The following is a 13,525-nucleotide window of genomic DNA, read 5'->3' as shown; positions in this document are numbered from 1 at the left end:
CGTGAAAAATTCGTACGAGATATTACGCGTCCCATACAAACATGGCAAACGACGAAGCAAAACTCAATATAAAATTAACTCAACTAAAGTTATCTGCTCAAAGAACAGCTAAAATATTAGATTCGGGAAAGCGAGAAACTATCGAACGACAACTGAACGCACTCAAAACAACTATAAACGAAGCTGACAATTTTAAAAGAGCTGCAGAAGCAGTAAAAATCGAAAGAGAAGACGACCTTGAAGAAATCAGCGATTGGAAAGCGGAAATCGAAAAAAATAAGCGAAACCGAAGACGAAATAAACAAGCTACAACACTGTCTGAACAATAGGAAATAAGAAGAGGAAAATCACGCTCGCGAGGAGCAACTTAAATTTGAAGTAAAGCTTCAAGAAACAAAGGCTCAAGTAAATGCAAAAAATTCAAAATAGAGCGGAGTCAATTTTAAAAGATCACTATGGGAAGAATTCGGAAATTATAAAAGCTTACATAAAAGAGATCATGGACTTGTCACATATCTCCGGAACAAACCCGAGAAAGAATGCCGAATTTAGTGAGAAATTAAATCACAGTGTTGAAGCTTTGGAAACGCTGGGTAAACTGAAAGATGTCCAAGGAAATGTTTCCATGACTCTAGACAAATTCCCAGCCATACGTAGGGAACTTGTTAGAAATGACCAGAATGGGAAAGTTGGGACTTTTCCAAGCTTACTGAAGCAGTCAGACAGTGGACCAGGCAAAATCCAGTCTGTGAGAAAGAGTCAGACACACCTGGATGGAAATCTAGAAGGTCAGAGAAAGTCTTTCATACTAAAGAAAAGGGGGTGTGCGTCTAATGTGTGGGAAATCATAAGTCGGGGGAATGTTAAGTAATCAGCACTGTCAAGGAGAGAAGAGCAATTTTAGTCAAAAACAAACTTTTTTTTCAACTGTACATCAGGACAGCATCATGCTAACGCTTGCCCCAGCAAGTCATCATGCAGAAATTGCCAAAAACGACACAATACGAGCATATGTGATGTCGCCAATCGAGAAGAAACACCAAAAACAGGTTAGACTGTGTTGACTATAGATGGATGTACTGGTGAAGGAATTTTCCCCATTCTTGTTGTCAAGATAAATGGAATTAAATGTCGTGCATTGATCGACTCAGGGGCTGGAAGTTCATACATATCTGGTTAACTTGCATCTATGCTGAGGGTGAAACCAATTGAGACACAAACCACTAAAGTTGACATGCTTTTGACTTAAAAACAACAAGACTGGAAATCTATGAAGGGATAGTTGAAGCAATAAACAGTGATTATTCAATGAAGGTGAAGTTGATCAAGGTGGAGAAAGATGAGTTACTCACAATGGACAATCCACACTATGAAAACGTACAAAGAGATTTTGAGCACCTGAAGAATGCAAAATTTGTTGATAATGATCAAAAAGCTCAATTACCTGTCCATATCGTTTTGGGAAGCGGGAAATATGCACGGAAAAAAACTCGCACGAATCCACTAGTGGGAACTGAGGGGCAACCAATTGCAGAAAAAACAAAACTCGGATGGTTTGCCATGAGCCTTGGTGTGGAACCAAACAGTAAAAGGATGTTGCTTACCCAAATTTCGCAGAAGGATTATGAAGATCTCTGCAGGTTGGATGTTCTGGGCCTAGCAGACACTGCTGAACACGACCAATCAATGGTGTATAAGGAATTCAAAGAGCAATTAACGCGATCACCGGAGGGCTGGTACGAGACCGGTCTTCCATGGCGCGGAAATCATCCACTTCTCCCATCGAACAAAACAGGAAGCATCAGAAGGTTGGAATCTTTAGAGCGACGACTACATCGAAAGAAATTAACTGAAGATTACAACGCAGTAATCCAAGACCAAAAGCACAATAGCATAGTTGAACCAGCAACTAACGTAGCAAAAGGTAATGAATTCTACATACCTCACAAAGAAGTCGTACGCGAGTCAGCGCAGTCCACTAAACTGAGAGTGGTGTACGATGCATCAGCTAAAGCTTCACCAGAAAGTCCTTCATTAAACGAATGCCTGTACGCGGGACCTACGCTAAATAACAAGTTGTGGGAAGTGCAGGTAAGAGCGCGAAGTTTTCCTGTTGCAATCTCTGGGGATATTCAAAAGGCATTTCTCCAAATTCGTGTACGCGAAAGTGAACTGGGCTCTTTAAGATTTCACTGGCGACCAAATCCACAGGCTGATGTAGAAGTATTACGGTTCACGAGAGTATTGTTGGTATTGGTTTCTTCTCCATTCCTACTTGAGGGAGTTCTCGAAACGCATTAGGATCACCGGAAAAGCAAAGCTCCAGACGCAGTTGAGGCTCTGATAAAGTGTCTGTACGTTGATGACATCATTTCAGGACGATGCACTGTGGATGAAGCACGAAAAAGGAAATTGGAAGCTATTGACATTCTGGGTGACGCAACCTTTATCCTTCATAAATGGGCATCAAACGCAAAGGAGTTGGATGAAGGTAGTGTTAACAAAAATCATGAAGAGAAAACTGCTGCCAAACAATAATTTGGGGTGCAGCCAACTGAGACGAAGATCCTGGGTACAACGTGGAATAAAGAGAAAGATACGTTAAGTGTACAAATTAGACATTGTGGGAAATTGCTAACGAAGCGCAACATTTTAAGTCGACTGGCGAAGATTTATGATCCAATGAGAATTGCATCCCGCATGCTTTTGCAAGGCAAACAAATCTATCGAGTGGTGTGTGACCTGAAATTACCTTGGGACGCGGAATTAATTGGTAAATTGAAGCAGAGCTGGGAGAAGTGTGAAAACACCTTAACAAGCGAAGTGACCGTGGCAAAAGTGGTTCTGTCGTTCCAAGAACCCGTCTGTAGCTTAGAGATTCATAGATTTGGGGATGCCAGCGTTGAAGGCTTGTGCGCAGTCGTCTACACGGTCGCTAAACAACCATCTGGAGTTACTCAGGAATTACTGGCAGCGAAATCAAGACTTGCCATAAGAGGATTGATTATCCCGAGGTTAGAGCTTGTTGCAAGTCATATGGCCGCAAATTTGGTCTCGAATGCTAGCAATGCGCTGAGGCACATTCCACACAGAAAACACTGCTAGTCAGATAGTACTTAGCTTTATGGTGGATTAAAGGAGAGGGTGATTATAAACAATTCATGTCGCATCGAGTGGCAAAAATCCGAGCTTCTAATGAGATCGTGTCGCATCATGTGCCAACAACCGACAATCCGGCCGACCTCGGAAGCAGAGGTGGCAAACTGACCGAGATGTGGATGAAAGGTCCTGCCTGGCTATCAGAGCGTAGTCTTTGGCCACCAGATCTTACAGTCAAACCGTCGATTGACTCCCAAAGTGAAGCAAAGGCGACGAGAGTAGTTTTGAGCACGGCTATCCAGCGGTCATACTTTGCAATATTGAGTAATGTTCTTGAAAAACATCCATTGCGGAAGGTGATTCGTATTAGGGCGTGGGTGAAACGATTTATTGATAATGCTCGACAAAACAGGGATGATATAAGGCGTGGGCCACTGACATCTGAAGAAGGGGAAGAGGAACACATTTCATGGATAAAAATGTTACAAGCCGGAGTCGCAGAAAACCCAAAGTCTCAAACGGATCTTATTCAGTTAAATGTACAACCCGACGATGACAAGATTTTAAGATGACGCGGTCGGATACAAGGAAAGTTCCCTATTTACTTGCTGATGACGCTCTATTCATCGTGAAGTTAGTGGAAGATGCACACTTGGAAATACTCCATGGAGGATTTATACTTACGATCGAAGAGGTCCGTGAAAGGTATTGGGTTCCTTGGCTTCATTGACTAGTCAAAAAGCAAAGGAAGAGATGCTACAGATGCAAGAGATTCACGACCAAACAGTATCAAGCTCCAATACCTGCTCCTTTACCAAAGACTCGAACAGAAAGAACCGCACCGTATATATAAAGTCATTGGTGTCGATTTCGCCGGTCCGATTAAGTATAAAGTCAAGAAAAATCAAGAAGGAAAAGCCTATCTAGTGCTCTTTTCCTGTAGTTTGTCGTGAGGAGTCTATTTTGAATTGTTGAAGAGTCTTGAGACAACGTCGTTCCTGCGAAGTCTAAAACGGCTCATAACAAGGCGAGGTCGTCCTTCGCTGATCTATTCGGACAATGCGAAAACGTTCCAAGCTGCAGCGGAATGGTTAAAGAGAGCAATGCAAGACGATAATTTTCACAGCGACCTCAGTAAACATAGCATTAAATGGAGATTCAATCTGTCCCGCGCACCCTTGTGGGGAGGCCAGTTTGAGCGATTGATCGGTGTATTCAAATCATCATTTTACAAAGTCGTTGGAAAAGGACTTATGAAATTGGATGAACTGGCAGAAGTTGTTCTGGACGTAGAAATTTGTATGACTAATCGACCACTGAGCTAAGTAGAGGATGATGTTGAACTCCCCGTACTGACGCCATCTTCGTTTGTACTGCAACAGATGAATGTCATCCCTGAAGTGGAGAGTCATCACATTAGGGACGGTGAATTACGGAAGCGAGCAAAGTATTTGTACAAAATCAAAACCCAATTGTGGAACAGATGGCAGCGAGAATATTTAACAAGTCTACGCCAATGCAATCAAGTTAACAAATCAGCAACCGAATCTTATCTGAAAGAGGGAGATATCGTTTTAATTAAGGGTGATGAGAAAAACAGAAATATGTGGAAGATCGGAAAGGTAACGATGTTGATCCGTGGAAGGGATGGAGTTGTGAGAGGAGTCAAACTTCAGTGTGGAAAAATATCTCTTGAGAGGCCAATCCAACTGATCTATCCTTTAGAATTACAATGTGACGTCAACCATCAAAAGAAGTTGCGAGTGAACGCCAAAGAATTCACACCAAGACGACAAGCTGCTGTGGTTGCGGAAGCGATAAATCAGGAGCTAATGTTACAGGAATGAAAAAACTTCGAGACAAAGTAATATAACATGTGACTCATTCGTAGTCACATGTGGGGGAGGGTGTTGTAAATTATGTTAAAATTGTGTTGGGTTTCAATTGTACATTCGGGTACGTTGGGGACGATAAGGAACAATATAGAAAACTATGGGTGGAACGGAAGTAGAGAGAGTAGAGAAAGGAAGTGAGAGGGGCGAGACAAGCGAGAGAAGCGAGATACTTTGAGGAGTAAGAATAAAAAATTGTTTTAGAAACCAAAGTTGTGATTATGATTCTTCTTCGTGTTCCGAAGACATTGGGACGTAGGTCAATTTTCGGAATAGCAGGGCACATTGTATATACACTTTGTATATATATATATACAAAAAAAATGAAAGTTTGTCCGGATTGTATAAAAAATTATTTTATTGAGCTTTCGACTCGTTGCTTCGAGCCATCATAAGAATAAGAAAATTAACTATTTACACTTGCTTCTAGCTGGTAGACTTTCAGAGCGTCTAATTGGATTAGAGGGTGGATTAATGTGATTGGAATGGGGGAAAAGCGTTGCCATGGCTTTTGGTGTATTGTGAATATGACCAGTGTTAATAATATTAGAATGTAATGTTGTAGTTTTGGTGCTGTTTGTAGTTTTCTTGTCCTTTTTCTTTAGTTGTGAGTATATGATGGGTATGTCGATATGTCTGTTTATTGTGTCGTTGTCTTTACTGTACCAAGCTTATTTCAATTCGAGTGCGTGTTTAGTCTGTGCGCGTCCGAGTACTTTAGTTTCTGTCCAGTCGAATGTGTGGTTATTTCTGTGGGCATGTTCTGCCAGTAATGAAGTTGGATCTCATCGTTTTATGGCGTTTTTGTGTTTTATGAGTCTTGTTTCGATTTTCTATGATATTTGTCCTATGTATTGCTTTGAACAGTCTTTACATGGTATCATGTAGATCGCGTCAGTTGTATCATGAACTGTTGTTTTCTCTTTATGTTTTCTCTTTATGGTGAAACAAGATTTGAGTTTTTGTGTAGGTTTGTGGGGGACGTTAATATTAAATGGTCGAAAAAGTCTGGCAGTCATTTCTGATGTTTTCTTTATGTATGGTAATGTGACGATTTTTACTGTTTCGTCCGGTTTCTTGTTACTTTTGTCGGTTTGTGTTTTGTTTTGTATTTTGTTTAAAGTTTTGTCTACGAAGTTTCTAGGGTAATTGTTTTCAATAAATGTGGAGTATAAGTAGTTGCGTTCTGTTTTTTTGGCTTCTTCGCTGTTACAATGAGTGTTGATCCTGTTAAACTGTGTTCGAATGCAGCTTATTTTGTGTTGTGTTTGGTGATTGCTGTTGAAATCGAGTATTTGATCTGTGTGGGTGGTTTTGCGCTATACTTGTTTGTTTAGTGTAGCGTAATCTGTTCTAGTTAGTAGGATGTCGAGGAAAGTAAGTTGTTTGTCGTGCTCTTCGTCTTTAGTGAAAGTTACTTTCTTTGTGGTATTGTTTATGGTGTGTAGGACTTGTTCAATTTTGTCTTTCCTGTCTATTGCAAAGATGTCGTCGACATATCTTTTCCATAGTCTGATGTTTGTGTTGTTTGTGACTCATTGTGTTTCGAGGTGTTGCATGACGGCTTCCGCGAGGAAGATGGATAGTGGTAACCCCATTGGTGTGCCTGTAGTATGTGTTTTGGAAGGCAATTTCAGTGGAGAGGCAAAGGTTGAATAAGTCTAGGATGTCATTTTGGTCCAGTTGTGTTATAACTTGCCAAGTTTTGTCGTTTCCGAGTAGTTCGTTTGTAATTTGCTTACATGATACCATGTAAAGACGGCTCAAAATAATACATAGGACAAACATCAAAGAAAATCGAAACAAGACCCACAGAACACAAAAACATCATAAAACGACAAGATCCAAACTCACTACCACCAGAATATGTACATGGAAACAACCACACATTGGTTTGTACAGGCTTATGCAAAACTCTAATACGTTTGTGAGAACTCTCGAGCAGGTGCATCCCTCAACATTCGGTCTCGGGCTTGCATTGATCAGCTCTCGAGTTCTCCCAATGGCCAGCTCGGTTTGCATAGACCTGTGTAAACAAAGTAGACATCTCATAATTTCTTAAATAAATGACATAATTTTTTTTTTAATTCCATTAATTTTTATTCTCAACGTACACACAATTAAGCCGGTGACTGAGTTAATAATATTAACAGGCTCATACTTTTTAATTCCGTCTGATATCTTTTTCTGAACACCATTGCTTCAAAACAGTCAGATAAAGCAAGGTATCAGCATTTAGTAGTGTTTCTATTTTGCGCTGTAAACGCTTTGCACATGCTGCAGATTTGGTAGCCAAAGAAAATCTACTTGAAACTTACGCAAGCCATTTTCGTTTCTTTTGTTTATTATATTTAACTTTACATGCTTGTAAATGTAGATCGTCCAGGTTGGTATAGTCCTGAGAAGGACTGTTTTTGTTATTGTTTACTGACGTTTCGACAACCTTAACGGTAGTCATCTTCAGAGTCAAATGAGGAGTAAACATCAGGTTAGCCGTATTTGTTATCTTGCTCTTACGTCATTGTATTGTGTGTACAGGAAATATGTATTGTCATTGTGAATTAGTGTGAAGTGAAATATTTTTATTTTTAGTTGTGATGTGTGATTTAGGTGTGATCATTGAACTCATTGCTCGAGACTTCAGCTCTGAGCAATTACCGCTTGAAGTGAAGAATTTACAAGGCTTATTATGTAAAACCGAAATACTTGTGTTGATTCGTCTTTCCCAGAGATCTGCTTTGGTTACTGCGCTTGACTGCGACAATATAGATAGGCCAGTAACGAGAACATTACGTGGAAAGTGTAAAAAAGTGGCAACTAAGAATGAAGTATAGACATACATTTTCATTGTTTCTCCTCTAACAGTTGCTCTTTCCAAAATGTTAACGCTTGTTAAGAAGCTTCTCTTAAATATAGTTTCGGCCCAGAAAAACCTCATCACAAATACTAATGTAAAATCCAACTGCAGTCCAAATCTAGGCTGTTGTCTAAGTTCCGTTTCATTCCTAATCGTGATTGGCTGACACACGTACCGGGTAAGTAAAAAGTTGAAAAATACTGAAAGGCGGATTGGACCTAGTGCCGCTTCATTTAAACGCGTTGCGCCGAAAAATTAATTGTTGGTTTAAGGCAGTAAACAGCTATTTTTGTGAATTGAATGTCGGCACTTTAAACGAAAGCGCAAAGCAGGACTACTTTTCCATTACTCTCCCCACGATCTGAATTTTCAATTATGCGAGAAAACTTTCGACCATTTTAAAGTGTTAACAATACATTGCGCTATGTCCGAAGAAGCAGGGCGACCGCTTTTTTGTGGCATTTTGATCCTACAACACAGACCGTAAAAAAACAAGTGGTTTGAATCGTTGACAGAAGAGTGGCTAACTCTACATTTAACAAATATCTATAGATGTATTCTTAACATCTTAGCATTCCTATTATGTTCAAGTGTCTAAAATTGACCTAAGAAATCTTTCGATGATGTTATTTATGAAAACTGCATTACAACCGTATATGGGTCATTTAGCCGAGTGCAAGGTATTAAGAACGCTTCAAAGTCGGAAGCTACAAGCTCGTTATCGCACGTCAAAAATTAAGATATAAAAATATCTTAAGGTATTTGTTGACGTTACTCCGACGTACTATTAAGAAAATTTATAATTCTGTCAGCTCCACACTCAAAGATCTTACAAAGTAATGTGACAATAGGAAGTCTGGGGTATTAAAAGTTCATGTAGTAATTAACGTGAAAAAGGATAACATATAAATGAACTATGTTGAAAGACAAGTTTATGCATAGAAATATATACTCCAACCTTCTTTTTCCTCTATAATACACAATGAGCATAAAAATATGGCATCAGAAAAATTAGAAAAAAAACATAAAGAGTGCAAAGATATTTTTAGAAACCTTTTCGCATTCCTTCAAATTGAGTACGGCTTCATACTGTTTTATGAAAGGATTAACACCCTTATTTCAATTCTCGATACATTCTCCAGAGTCTAAGTGCTTTGGCTGCCGCCTGCCCTGTGCAATTAAGATGCTAAAGATGATTTACATAAGACAAGATAACAGCAAGCATCACGCAGTAACACGCTACATGATAGATCTTAAGTTCCTCATCGAAATCTATCATCAAAATATTTTAAACTTCATTTCACAACAATTTGGATACTTAGGTGGAGAACATAATTGCTTGCAATTCGTTAATTACAAAGAGACAAAGAAATGTTTTATTCAACAGATTGTTCGCATTAATAAGCCACTATTCAAAAAAATCTTCTAAGAAAAAACCCCAAAAATGTTCAGTTCCATGTAAACGCTCAAATGTAAACACTGACAGAGTTTTAAAATATCCTATAGAAGATGGTTTTTCATAACTATATACAATGAAGCTAACATGAAGCTAACATCCGTTCTCTTTGATGCTTCCACGACCCCCATTTCGTCCTATTTTCGTCTATATTTATGGAATTCCTTGTTGGAGTCAAAAATTTATTTTTAAAAATTCATTTAAGATTTTAATCACACGAATCAGTCGATTATTGAAGTGTGCTAATTCAGAAATCAATTTATGTCCTATGGATTTATCAAATGCCGCGGCTTTTATTGTAGGAATAACCATAAAATATTCCTAACCGTCAACGGTGGCGAGACGAAGAACTTTCATGTCCTGGCAGCTGACATTGTGTGATTCTTTAAGTAATTCAACAAAACAAATATACATAATGCCCTTAATCAAGGAGGTGATTAAATCCTAGCCATAAAACATATTTTGATTCAGCTTATTGTTCTATAAGTTTTTCTTTTCTTAAAGTTTAACGCATGAGACATCTTGAAACCAAACTGATTTGTATTTAAACAACAGAAAAGATCTTAATCCATAAACATTACAACTAAAATTTTGTTTTTAATGGAAGCGGCAGAAACATGCAATAATAATGAGCACAGCAGATGGCTAAAAACGTCTCTAATAGCCTTGTTGAAATATATGTAAATATTTTAGTGCCTAAAGACAAGAACATTCTTGTTTGGATAATTATCCATAAAGTTGCAAATATTAGTTATATGCAATAGCGTAGCTATAGGTTTTGTAATGTAATCTTTACAACAATATCATCATTTATTTCTTTATAAGCAGTTTGTTTTTAAAATAAAGACAGCGACTGAGGAAGAAAATTGGTTCTAAGGAATATTTTTTACGACATTAAGAAAAATTACCCAAAATTTGTCCAACTAATACTAACACACAAAATTTGTTTTTTAGTAAGGACTTCGATGAAATGAATACAGGAAAATTTTTATAGGGGGGCTTAATATGCCGGCTGCCTTCGCCACTGATTTTTCAGTGCTGTTACAGCAGAGGTTCGCTGTTTTCTCCATAGCCACATTCTTCACAATTAAACACACTGACTAATATTTTGTAGCTACAAGACAATTCCCAGCAAACAAGGTTGGAATGCTCTAAAATGCCTAAAACAAATTTTAACGAAATGGCGTTGCACAAATTTTTATGAAAGTATTTTGTTAATATGATAGCTACTGAAATCATGCAGTCTGGTAATGTGCTGCAAAATATAGTTTGTAACATTTGCTAAGTTAACAATGAGTTTTAAGAATTTTTAATACCAATCCTTTAATTTTAAGTTTGCAGAGAAACGACTTTAAATCATTTTGACATAAAAAAAAACATGTAAAAGACACTGTTTTTTCCTGCATTCGTAGACATAAAGATACAAAGATAACACAAAGGGGTTGCATAATAAACAGTGTAGGCAACATTTATATTTTAATCATTCCTTGCTTAAGGAACGACACGCCAAGAGGATTTACAATGATGAAAAAACACCGATGTATTTAGAAGAACATTATTTCCTGCACAAAACAGCGACACAATCACGATTTGTTCCAAATGCAACCAATCATATATGTAGAAAATGATTATGCTTTAATACAATATTGGGGAAATGTATTGGGGTGTTTGCGGTTTCTTATAGCTACGTTTGTTGGTCTTTTCGGTTTTTCTACCGAAAATATGCCTGAAAAGCAGGTTGTGATGAATAAAAGAACCGAAACAGTGGTCAATCATTATTAGGTATTTAATAATTATTCTTTTCAAAATTAAATTTATTACTTCCTAGTGTTTGAACCTTCGCTCCTAAATGTAGTCAGGAGATTTAATCCAAAATAACCACTCGACTTGTTCGTCATTTGTATACATGCATTTAACTTTTACCGAGTTTCTCCCATTTCCACCTTTCATTTCCGGCTCATACACAAAGATTGAGCTCCCGAAGTATGGTAAATATGGATGAAATGAATACAAAAGTACAAAAATAATCAATCAATGAATAAAATAAGCCTGTATGAAAGTATAATTTCTTTGATGAGTAATTCTAGTCAGTGGGTTCACGCAAAATCTAAAAAATCTATTTCTATAACTTATTCCCGAATCAATAGCTAAATATACGTAAGAGATAGGTAAATCTTGTTAAAATAAAGTTTTAAGTACTATTGCACAGTGGTAATGACACTTGCAAGTGTCTCGCACATATTATGATTAACTACAGTACAATACCTAGGAGGCAAGTTTTGAGTATAATTCGCTAAAACGACGAGTTAGCCCCTTAAAATACGTTAATATTTCCGTGTATTTCGTGATTGCGTCTATTTTCTGTAATAACGATGCACATATTCACATGCCACTAGGATTAAACAAAATGATGTTCTTAAAATTGCTCTTAAGTCTGTAAAAATCTTTTCCATTGATGAAAATGTCGCAGGTCCTTTTCTAGAAATCAATGGAACTACACGTATGCGGTTTAAAACGAGCCATTTTGCATTCCCGATTTTCCGTAAGGGCCGGGTGGTCCTCCGAATACGTAGAAAATGAAATAGAAAAATAAAAGCAAGAAGTATCATTGGCATGCCAAAGAATTCTCTCCTCTATAGACTAAATACAATACCAGTTGATAAAACTATGAGAGAACTTGAAAAACGTATTATCAATCATAGCTGTAAAAATTCAACTGAAAATTTCATTGTAGTTTATAAGTTATAACATAAACGTCCAGGATATAAAAGTTCATTTATGTTCGTGCAATCGATGCAATACATAGGAACAATATGGGAATTTCAACAGTACTTAATATGCAAGCAGTGTAATATATGTCACACTACTTTCTACAAACTGTTCCAGAAAAGCAAGAATTCTAATGGGGTTATAGAATTTTTAAAAATCTGCAGCATACTTATGTATGGGAATGGGAGACACATCAATCAGACATTAAGATCAATGCTTACAAATATTTTATTCACAGCTTTTACAACTCTCTGGCTAGGTGACAAAACTTTAGCAGAAATGGGGTGCTATGTAATTACATGGTCTTGTATGCCATTGCAATTTACAAGGTTTTATTTTAAACATGGACAGGAAGGTGCATTCTCCTACAGCAGTCTTTCTTTCCCAAAAAGTCGATGTCTCCCCCCTGTGCAAGGTCGTCATTCGCGATCCCTTAATTCAGAATAAATTTCAGCAAGTTCATGGCTTCATCTATAAGTTATACTATTTCACTTGCCATATTTTTAACACAATATGTGTTATAATGCATATTTAAAATGATCAAAAATAGGTCCTGTTCTTTAATAAATGCATGAAAGAATACGACAAACTACAAAGTTTTGTAAAGATTGGGTTCATGTACGGTGGTAACAATACCTGTTTTGATTATTTTGGGCTGACGTCTAGGATTCTTGGGAGTTGGGTCTCTCTTGCTGTCTTGCAAATTGGCTCTTAAACTTGGAACTTGAGAATGAGATACATCATAAATCTTTGAATTTTCTGTTTCAGATATTAAATCTCGAATAGTGAAGGCTGATGTAGTTAGATTGACTTTTCAGAACAATACAACAAACAATAACACTTGACTTCTTACAATTTATCTGTGACTTTGCACGTCAACCGACCACAGTCCACTCAGGTCATTGACTCAGGTGCTTAAATTCACCCTCATCTTTAATACCAGACGTCATACAGTCCATAGAGATTATAAATAATACTGTTGTATCGTAATATAATCTATTGTCCAAAATATGGTCGGCACTAGATCATGGTCAACTAACGTACGCGCCCATATATTATTCTTATTATGTCAGCGGTAAGTAACAATTGACGAATATTCTTGTATGCATTATACGAATGATTTTACTGCACTACATATTGCGTTTGCATATGGCAATAAGGCAAATTGGCAATAGAGAAAGCGAGAAAATATTAGATTTCAATAAAAGATTTCAATTCAATTTTGGTCGGATGTACTTTCTTTGAAATGTCTGCCTTGCAGTAATGGATTGATAGTACTTTACAATATAATAACCACACTTCAAAAATTGCAAATTCACTGGACCTAACTCACCTAAGGAGAAAAATGTAATGTTATAAAGTAGAAATGGACTCTATTAGTATTATAGATATGATATTAAATATCTTCCTGTTATTTGTAGTACTAATAAAAATTATTATAGATACAACATA

At 37.3% G+C, this 13,525-nt stretch overlaps 1 long non-coding RNA gene across 1 annotated transcript in view; it reads left to right on the top strand.

The window, feature by feature from the left end:
- LOC124439640 overlaps positions 1-13,525 on the top strand; it is a 21,227-nt gene extending 7,702 nt beyond the window's left edge. Inside the window, exons 2-3 of the long non-coding RNA XR_006946398.1 lie at positions 2,327-2,331; positions 13,412-13,525. This is a non-coding gene — a long non-coding RNA (uncharacterized LOC124439640). The remainder of the gene's footprint in view (positions 1-2,326; positions 2,332-13,411) is intronic.

Source organism: Xenia sp. Carnegie-2017, unplaced genomic scaffold (genome assembly GCF_021976095.1).
Source record: "Xenia sp. Carnegie-2017 unplaced genomic scaffold, XeniaSp_v1 HiC_scaffold_19, whole genome shotgun sequence".
Lineage (NCBI taxonomy): Eukaryota > Metazoa > Cnidaria > Anthozoa > Malacalcyonacea > Xeniidae > Xenia > Xenia sp. Carnegie-2017.
This window is presented reverse-complemented; position numbering and strand designations above follow the sequence as displayed.